General features: G+C 29.6%; 1 long non-coding RNA gene across 1 annotated transcript; it reads right to left on the bottom strand.

Moving 5' to 3' along the window:
• Positions 1 to 84: 84 nt before the first annotated feature.
• LOC138913765 (uncharacterized) lies at positions 85 to 1,391 on the bottom strand. The gene is made up of 2 exons (XR_011419604.1): positions 1,008 to 1,391; positions 85 to 353 (listed from the first exon to the last, which is right to left on the bottom strand). It is a non-coding gene; the product is annotated as an uncharacterized lncRNA (long non-coding RNA).
• Positions 1,392 to 8,483: the final 7,092 nt, after the last annotated feature.

Raw genomic sequence — 8,483 nt, 5'->3', positions numbered from 1 at the left:
GATATGGAAACAAATTTAGTTATTAAGTAGCAGCCACATTTTTTGTATATGACGCGCCCAAAACAAAACTAAACAAAGAAACAATGAGAAACGGAGAATAAATAAATTGTAATTGTTTTCCAATGACCACAAACAAGCCTTCGCAAGTAGGTGCCAGGATGCTATCCCCCCAAATTGCAGTGACAATTCAGTAAATTAATGATACATGTTTGGAGTCTCTGCCGTCTTCCATGTATATTCTTCGTCTATATCTTCAGCATCTGCATGCATCCATCTGATCCTCCTCGTCAACGTGTCCCTGTATATAGATCCATGGGTCCTTCTAGGCCACCTCTCCATCAGGGACTCTGATCCTGTAATAGCAATAGGAATTATGATAGCAACTATCTATGTAAAAGCTAACGAAATTCATGTAACGATTCATGTAACTCTTCTTGTACCATGCACGTCTTTCGATTCAAATTCACAATGTATATTTGCTTTAGGTTTGGGGTTCTGATTTCTGATTCTGTTCTGTGCGCAAAGTCTGTGTGTGTGTCATTTTTTTTTTGTATGAAAACGTGTATGTTTTGTATATAGAAGCGGTCAATAGATTTGTATCTTTATCTTTCCCCGACCTACACTCGCAGGAAATGTTATTTTGTTTTGTGTAAATTAGGTTTTTTCGACAGCGAGTAGAAAGCAGAAGAAATTATTACAAAATATCCCTATTCTACATAACAAAATTATATATACACGAAAAGAAGATGCATCAGAAAAACACATATACAAAAAGGAGAAACATTTTTTTTCTATACTTAATTTTAGCATTTAATTAAGAGAAAATCACACGAGGATTTAAACGAGAAATGTATGAAAATAAAAATTGAGAAAAACCAAACGATTTAAACTAAAAAGAAGTTTTTAATTCTGAAAAAAGGACATATATATACATATACTAACAGCTCTATACATAGATTTACATCCCTGATATGAACAACTTATTTGCATATATGAATATAACACACCTATAAATATATATATTTTAACACACCACCCGACGGGGAAACGAGATGTATTTGATATTGTCCAATCTGATCAAATCGCCCAAATTCTAGCAGATGCATTTGGCATATTAGCAATTAATTGTTGACCTTTTGTTGTTACTTAACGAGGGCATTAACTAGACGACGATGGGGAATAGGATAACCGGAGAGCCGATAGCCGGTTAGCTGGATCGAGGAGTATGTAACATATAGCGAGAAACTCACTAAAGAATCACTTTTCTGAAACGTAAAAGCAAACGATCTTAGCCTTAAGCGCCTACCGCTAAACAGAAAAACAGAAAAACTTTAAAGCAACGTTACGTGTGGAGCGTAATGCAGGAACTAATAATATTAACTATTACGATTATAAAGCAAAAACAAAAACAAAATTCGAGGGGAAACCATTTGGGATGAAGCAGAAAGAGTTGATATAGAAAGCATTACATTTACATGACTCCATTTTGGCCCCTTTAGCATTCACTACATATATACAACACTTCTTAGTAAGCCTAAAATTAATGATGGAGAATATAAAACGAAAATCGAAGGAAACCAATTAACAAGTAAAACATAAAACATATTTTACCTTTAATGCGTACACTTAGTATTAATGAAATGGCCGACAAAAATAAAAAATAAAAGAAATGAAATAAAAAGAAATGAATAAAAAGAAATAAAAAACAAAAAACTAAAGAAAAACAAAGAAAATCTGCAAAAAAATAAACAAAAGTTCATAAAAAATAAATAAAAACGTTGTCTTTTTATTCTGGACAAAGTGTCTGACTTGAGAAGATCGAGAATCTTCTGAAATCGTGGGAATACTATTTGCTATACCCAGTGGCGGATCTAGGCTTTTGTTGTACATACCTACTTTTCGAAAAGTAAAATTCTTTTCTTTTTTCACTTAAGTCGGGGGTGATATATCACATATATCATATCGGGATTTCAGTTTTTGACAAAAATTTGAAATTTTTCTTTCGGTTTTTTTGCTGTAACTTGGCCAAAAATGGTCCTACACCAAAAATACATACTGTTTTGAACAGATAAGGAAATTTTCAATAAATCCATAAAACTTTCCGTGTGATTTTGGAAAAATAAAATTTTTGCAAATTTTTAGTTTTTTTATAAGGGGGTACCCCATGATTTTTTTCGAAAAATTAAAAATAAATAAATTGTCAAGGTTTAAATGCCAATCGTTAGGAAATTTAATAACGAGTTCAGAAAGGTATGACAATCCATACTTTGAATCAGTATTTGCTTTGTTATAGCGAAAAAACTGGTTCGTTTTAGCGAAAAAACGGTTTTGGTTTTTTTTTTGGAAATTCGGGATTTCAGTTTTTGACAAAAATTGGAATTTTTTCTTTTGGCTTTTTTGCTGTAACTTGGCCAAAAATGGTCCTACACCAAAAATTCATACTGTTTTGAACAGATAACAAAATTTGTTATAAATCCATAAAACTTTCCGTATGATTTTGGAAAAATAAAATTTTTGCAAATTTTTAGTTTTTTTATAAGGGGGTACCCCATGATTTTTTTTCGAAAAATTAAAAATAAATAAATTGTCAAGGCTTAAATGCCAATCGTTAGGAAATTTAATAACGAGTTCAGAAAGGTATGACAATCCATACTTTGAATCAGTATTTGCTTTGTTATAACGAAAAAACTGGTTCGTTTTAGCGAAAAAACGGGTTTGTTTTTTTTTTTTGGAAATTCGGGATTTCAGTTTTTGACAAAAATTGGAATTTTTCTTTTGGCTTTTTTGCTGTAACTTGGCCAAAAATGGTCCTACACCAAAAATACATACTGTTTTGAACAGATAACAAAATTTGTTAAAAATCCATAAAACTTTCCGTATGATTTTGGAAAAATAAAATTTTAGCCAATTTTTAATTTTTTTATAAGGGGGTACCCCATGATTTTTTTCGAAAAATTAAAAATAAATAAATTGTCAAGGTTTAAATGCCAATCGTTAGGAAATTTAATAACGAGTTCAGAAAGGTATGACAATCCATACTTTGAATCAGTATTTGCTTTGTTATAGCGAAAAAACTGGTTCGTTTTAGCGAAAAAACGGGTTTGGTTTTTTTTTTGGAAATTCGGGATTTCAGTTTTTGACAAAAATTGGAATTTTTTCTTTTGGTTTTTTGCTGCAACTTGTCCAAAAATGGTCCTACATCAAAAATTCATACTGTTTTGAACAGATAACAAAATTTGTTATAAATCCATAAAACTTTCCGTATGATTTTGGAAAAATAAAATTTTCGCCAATTTTTAATTTTTTTATAAGGGGGTACCCCATGATTTTTTTCGAAAAATTAAAAATAAATAAATTGTCAAGGTTTAAATGCCAATCGTTAGGAAATTTAATAACGAGTTCGGAAAGGTACGACAATCCATACTTTGAATCAGTATTTGCTTTGTTATAGCGAAAAAACTGCTTCGTTTTAGCGAAAAAACGGGTTCGTTTTTTTTTTTTTTGGAAATTCGGGATTTCAGTTTTTGACAAAAATTGGAATTTTTCTTTTGCTTTTTTTGCTGTAACTTGGCCAAAAATGGTCCTACATCAAAAATTCATACTGTTTTGAACAGATAACAAAATTTGTTATAAATCCATAAGACTTTCCGTATGATTTTGGAAAAATAAAATTTTCGCCAATTTTTAATTTTTTTATAAGGGGGTACCCCATGATTTATTTCGAAAAATTAAAAATAAATAAATTGTCAAGGTCTAAATGCCAATCGTTAGGAAATTTAATGACGAGTTCAGAAAGGTATGACAATCCATACTTTGAATCAGTATTTGCTTTGTTATAGCGAAAAAACTGGTTCGATTTAGCGAAAAAACGGGTTTGGTTTTTTTTTTGGAAATTCGGGATTTCAGTTTTTGACAAAAATTGGAATTTTTCGTTTGGTTTTTTTGCTGTAACTTGGCCAAAAATGGTCCTACACCAAAAATTCATACTGTTTTGAACAGATAACAAAATTTGCTATAAATCCATAAAACTTTCCGTACGATATTGGAAAAATAAAATTTTCGCCAATTTTTAATTTTTTTATAAGGGGGTACCCCATGATTTTTTTCGAAAAATTAAAAATAAATAAATTGTCAAGGTTTAAATGCCAATCGTTAGGAAATTTAATAACGAGTTCAGAAAGGTATGACAATCCATACTTTGAATCAGTATTTGCTTTGTTATAGCGAAAAAACTGGTTCGTTTTAGCGAAAAAACGGGTTTGGTTTTTTTTTTGGAAATTCGGGATTTCAGTTTTTGACAAAAATTGGAATTTTTCTTTTGGTTTTTTTGCTGTAACTTGGCCAAAAATGGTCCTACATCAAAAATTCATACTGTTTTGAACAGATAACAAAATTTGTTATAAATCCATAAAACTTTCCGTATGATTTTGGAAAAATAAAATTTTTGCAAATTTTTAATTTTTTTATAAGGGGGTACCCCATGATTTATTTCGAAAAATTAAAAATAAATAAATTGTCAAGGTCTAAATGCCAATCGTTAGGAAATTTAATGACGAGTTCAGAAAGGTATGATAATCCATACTTTGAATCAGTATTTGCTTTGTTATAGCGAAAAAACTGGTTCGATTTAGCGAAAAAACGGGTTTGGTTTTTTTTTTGGAAATTCGGGATTTCAGTTTTTGACAAAAATTGGAATTTTTCGTTTGGTTTTTTTGCTGTAACTTGGCCAAAAATGGTCCTACATCAAAAATTCATACTGTTTTGAACAGATAACAAAATTTGCTATAAATCCATATAACTTTCCTTGTGATTTTGGAAAAATAAAATTTTCGCCAATTTTTAATTTTTTTATAAGGGGGTACCCCATGATTTTTTGCGAAAAATTAAAAATGAATAAATTGTCAAGGTTTAAATGCCAATCGTTAGGAAATTTAATGACGAGTTCAGAAAGGTATGACAATCCATACTTTGAATCAGTATTTGCTTTGTTATAGCGAAAAAACTGGTTCGATTTAGCGAAAAAACGGGTTTGGTTTTTTTTTTGGAAATTCGGGATTTCAGTTTTTGACAAAAATTGGAATTTTTCGTTTGGTTTTTTTGCTGTAACTTGGCCAAAAATGGTCCTACACCAAAAATTCATACTGTTTTGAACAGATAACAAAATTTGCTATAAATCCATAAAACTTTCCGTGTGATTTTGGAAAAATAAAATTTTTGCAAATTTTTAGTTTTTTTATAAGGGGGTACCCCATGATTTATTTCGAAAAATTAAAAATAAATAAATTGTCAAGGTCTAAATGCCAATCGTTAGGAAATTTAATGACGAGTTCAGAAAGGTATGACAATCCATACTTTGAATCAGTATTTGCTTTGTTATAGCGAAAAAACTGGTTCGATTTAGCGAAAAAACGGGTTTGGTTTTTTTTTTGGAAATTCGGGATTTCAGTTTTTGACAAAAATTGGAATTTTTCGTTTGGTTTTTTTGCTGTAACTTGGCCAAAAATGGTCCTACACCAAAAATTCATACTGTTTTGAACAGATAACAAAATTTGCTATAAATCCATAAAACTTTCCGTGTGATTTTGGAAAAATAAAATTTTTGCAAATTTTTAATTTTTTTATAAGGGGGTACCCCATGATTTTTTTCGAAAAATTAAAAATAAATAAATTGTCAAGGTTTAAATGCCAATCGTTAGGAAATTTAATAACGAGTTCGGAAAGGTACGACAATCCATACTTTGAATCAGTATTTGCTTTGTTATAGCGAAAAAACTGGTTCGATTTAGCGAAAAAACGGGTTTGGTTTTTTTTTTGGAAATTCGGGATTTCAGTTTTTGACAAAAATTGGAATTTTTCGTTTGGTTTTTTTGCTGTAACTTGGCCAAAAATGGTCCTACATCAAAAATTCATACTGTTTTGAACAGATAACAAAATTTGTTATAAATCCATAAAACTTTCCGTATGATTTTGGAAAAATAAAATTTTTGCAAATTTTTAATTTTTTTATAAGGGGGTACCCCATGATTTATTTCGAAAAATTAAAAATAAATAAATTGTCAAGGTCTAAATGCCAATCGTTAGGAAATTTAATAACGAGTTCAGAAAGGTACGACAATCCATACTTTGAATCAGTATTTGCTTTGTTATAGCGAAAAAACTGGTTCGTTTTAGCGAAAAAACGGGTTTGGTTTTTTTTTTGGAAATTCGGGATTTCAGTTTTTGACAAAAATTGGAATTTTTCTTTTGGTTTTTTTGCTGTAACTTGGCCAAAAATGGTCCTACACCAAAAATTCATACTGTTTTGAACAGATAACAAAATTTGCTATAAATCCATAAAACTTTCCGTACGATATTGGAAAAATAAAATTTTCGCCAATTTTTAATTTTTTTATAAGGGGGTACCCCATGATTTTTTTCGAAAAATTAAAAATAAATAAATTGTCAAGGTCTAAATGCCAATCGTTAGGAAATTTAATAACGAGTTCAGAAAGGTATGACAATCCATACTTTGAATCAGTATTTGCTTTGTTATAGCGAAAAAACTGGTTCGTTTTAGCGAAAAAACGGGTTTGGTTTTTTTTTTTTGGAAATTCGGGATTTCAGTTTTTGACAAAAATTGGAATTTTTCTTTTGGTTTTTTTGCTGTAACTTGGCCAAAAATGGTCCTACACCAAAAATTCATACTGTTTTGAACAGATAACAAAATTTGCTATAAATCCATAAAACTTTCCGTGTGATTTTGGAAAAATAAAATTTTTGCAAATTTTTAGTTTTTTTATAAGGGGGTACCCCATGATTTATTTCGAAAAATTAAAAATAAATAAATTGTCAAGGTCTAAATGCCAATCGTTAGGAAATTTAATGACGAGTTCAGAAAGGTATGACAATCCATACTTTGAATCAGTATTTGCTTTGTTATAGCGAAAAAACTGGTTCGATTTAGCGAAAAAACGGGTTTGGTTTTTTTTTTGGAAATTCGGGATTTCAGTTTTTGACAAAAATTGGAATTTTTCGTTTGGTTTTTTTGCTGTAACTTGGCCAAAAATGGTCCTACACCAAAAATTCATACTGTTTTGAACAGATAACAAAATTTGCTATAAATCCATAAAACTTTCCGTGTGATTTTGGAAAAATAAAATTTTTGCAAATTTTTAATTTTTTTATAAGGGGGTACCCCATGATTTTTTTCGAAAAATTAAAAATAAATAAATTGTCAAGGTTTAAATGCCAATCGTTAGGAAATTTAATAACGAGTTCGGAAAGGTACGACAATCCATACTTTGAATCAGTATTTGCTTTGTTATAGCGAAAAAACTGGTTCGATTTAGCGAAAAAACGGGTTTGGTTTTTTTTTTGGAAATTCGGGATTTCAGTTTTTGACAAAAATTGGAATTTTTCGTTTGGTTTTTTTGCTGTAACTTGGCCAAAAATGGTCCTACATCAAAAATTCATACTGTTTTGAACAGATAACAAAATTTGTTATAAATCCATAAAACTTTCCGTATGATTTTGGAAAAATAAAATTTTTGCAAATTTTTAATTTTTTTATAAGGGGGTACCCCATGATTTATTTCGAAAAATTAAAAATAAATAAATTGTCAAGGTCTAAATGCCAATCGTTAGGAAATTTAATAACGAGTTCAGAAAGGTACGACAATCCATACTTTGAATCAGTATTTGCTTTGTTATAGCGAAAAAACTGGTTCGTTTTAGCGAAAAAACGGGTTTGGTTTTTTTTTTGGAAATTCGGGATTTCAGTTTTTGACAAAAATTGGAATTTTTCTTTTGGTTTTTTTGCTGTAACTTGGCCAAAAATGGTCCTACACCAAAAATTCATACTGTTTTGAACAGATAACAAAATTTGCTATAAATCCATAAAACTTTCCGTACGATATTGGAAAAATAAAATTTTCGCCAATTTTTAATTTTTTTATAAGGGGGTACCCCATGATTTTTTTCGAAAAATTAAAAATAAATAAATTGTCAAGGTCTAAATGCCAATCGTTAGGAAATTTAATAACGAGTTCAGAAAGGTATGACAATCCATACTTTGAATCAGTATTTGCTTTGTTATAGCGAAAAAACTGGTTCGTTTTAGCGAAAAAACGGGTTTGGTTTTTTTTTTTTGGAAATTCGGGATTTCAGTTTTTGACAAAAATTGGAATTTTTCTTTTGGTTTTTTTGCTGTAACTTGGCCAAAAATGGTCCTACATCAAAAATTCATACTGTTTTGAACAGATAACAAAATTTGTTATAAATCCATAAAACTTTCCGTATGATTTTGGAAAAATAAAATTTTCGCCAATTTTTAATTTTTTTATAAGGGGGTACCCCATGATTTTTTTCGAAAAATTAAAAATAAATAAATTGTCAAGGTCTAAATGCCAATCGTTAGGAAATTTAATAACGAGTTCAGAAAGGTACGACAATCCATACTTTGAATCAGTATTTGCTTTGTTATAGCGAAAAAACTGGTTCGTTTT

This window comes from Drosophila takahashii, chromosome X (assembly GCF_030179915.1).
Source record: "Drosophila takahashii strain IR98-3 E-12201 chromosome X, DtakHiC1v2, whole genome shotgun sequence".
Lineage (NCBI taxonomy): Eukaryota > Metazoa > Arthropoda > Insecta > Diptera > Drosophilidae > Drosophila > Drosophila takahashii.
This window is presented reverse-complemented; position numbering and strand designations above follow the sequence as displayed.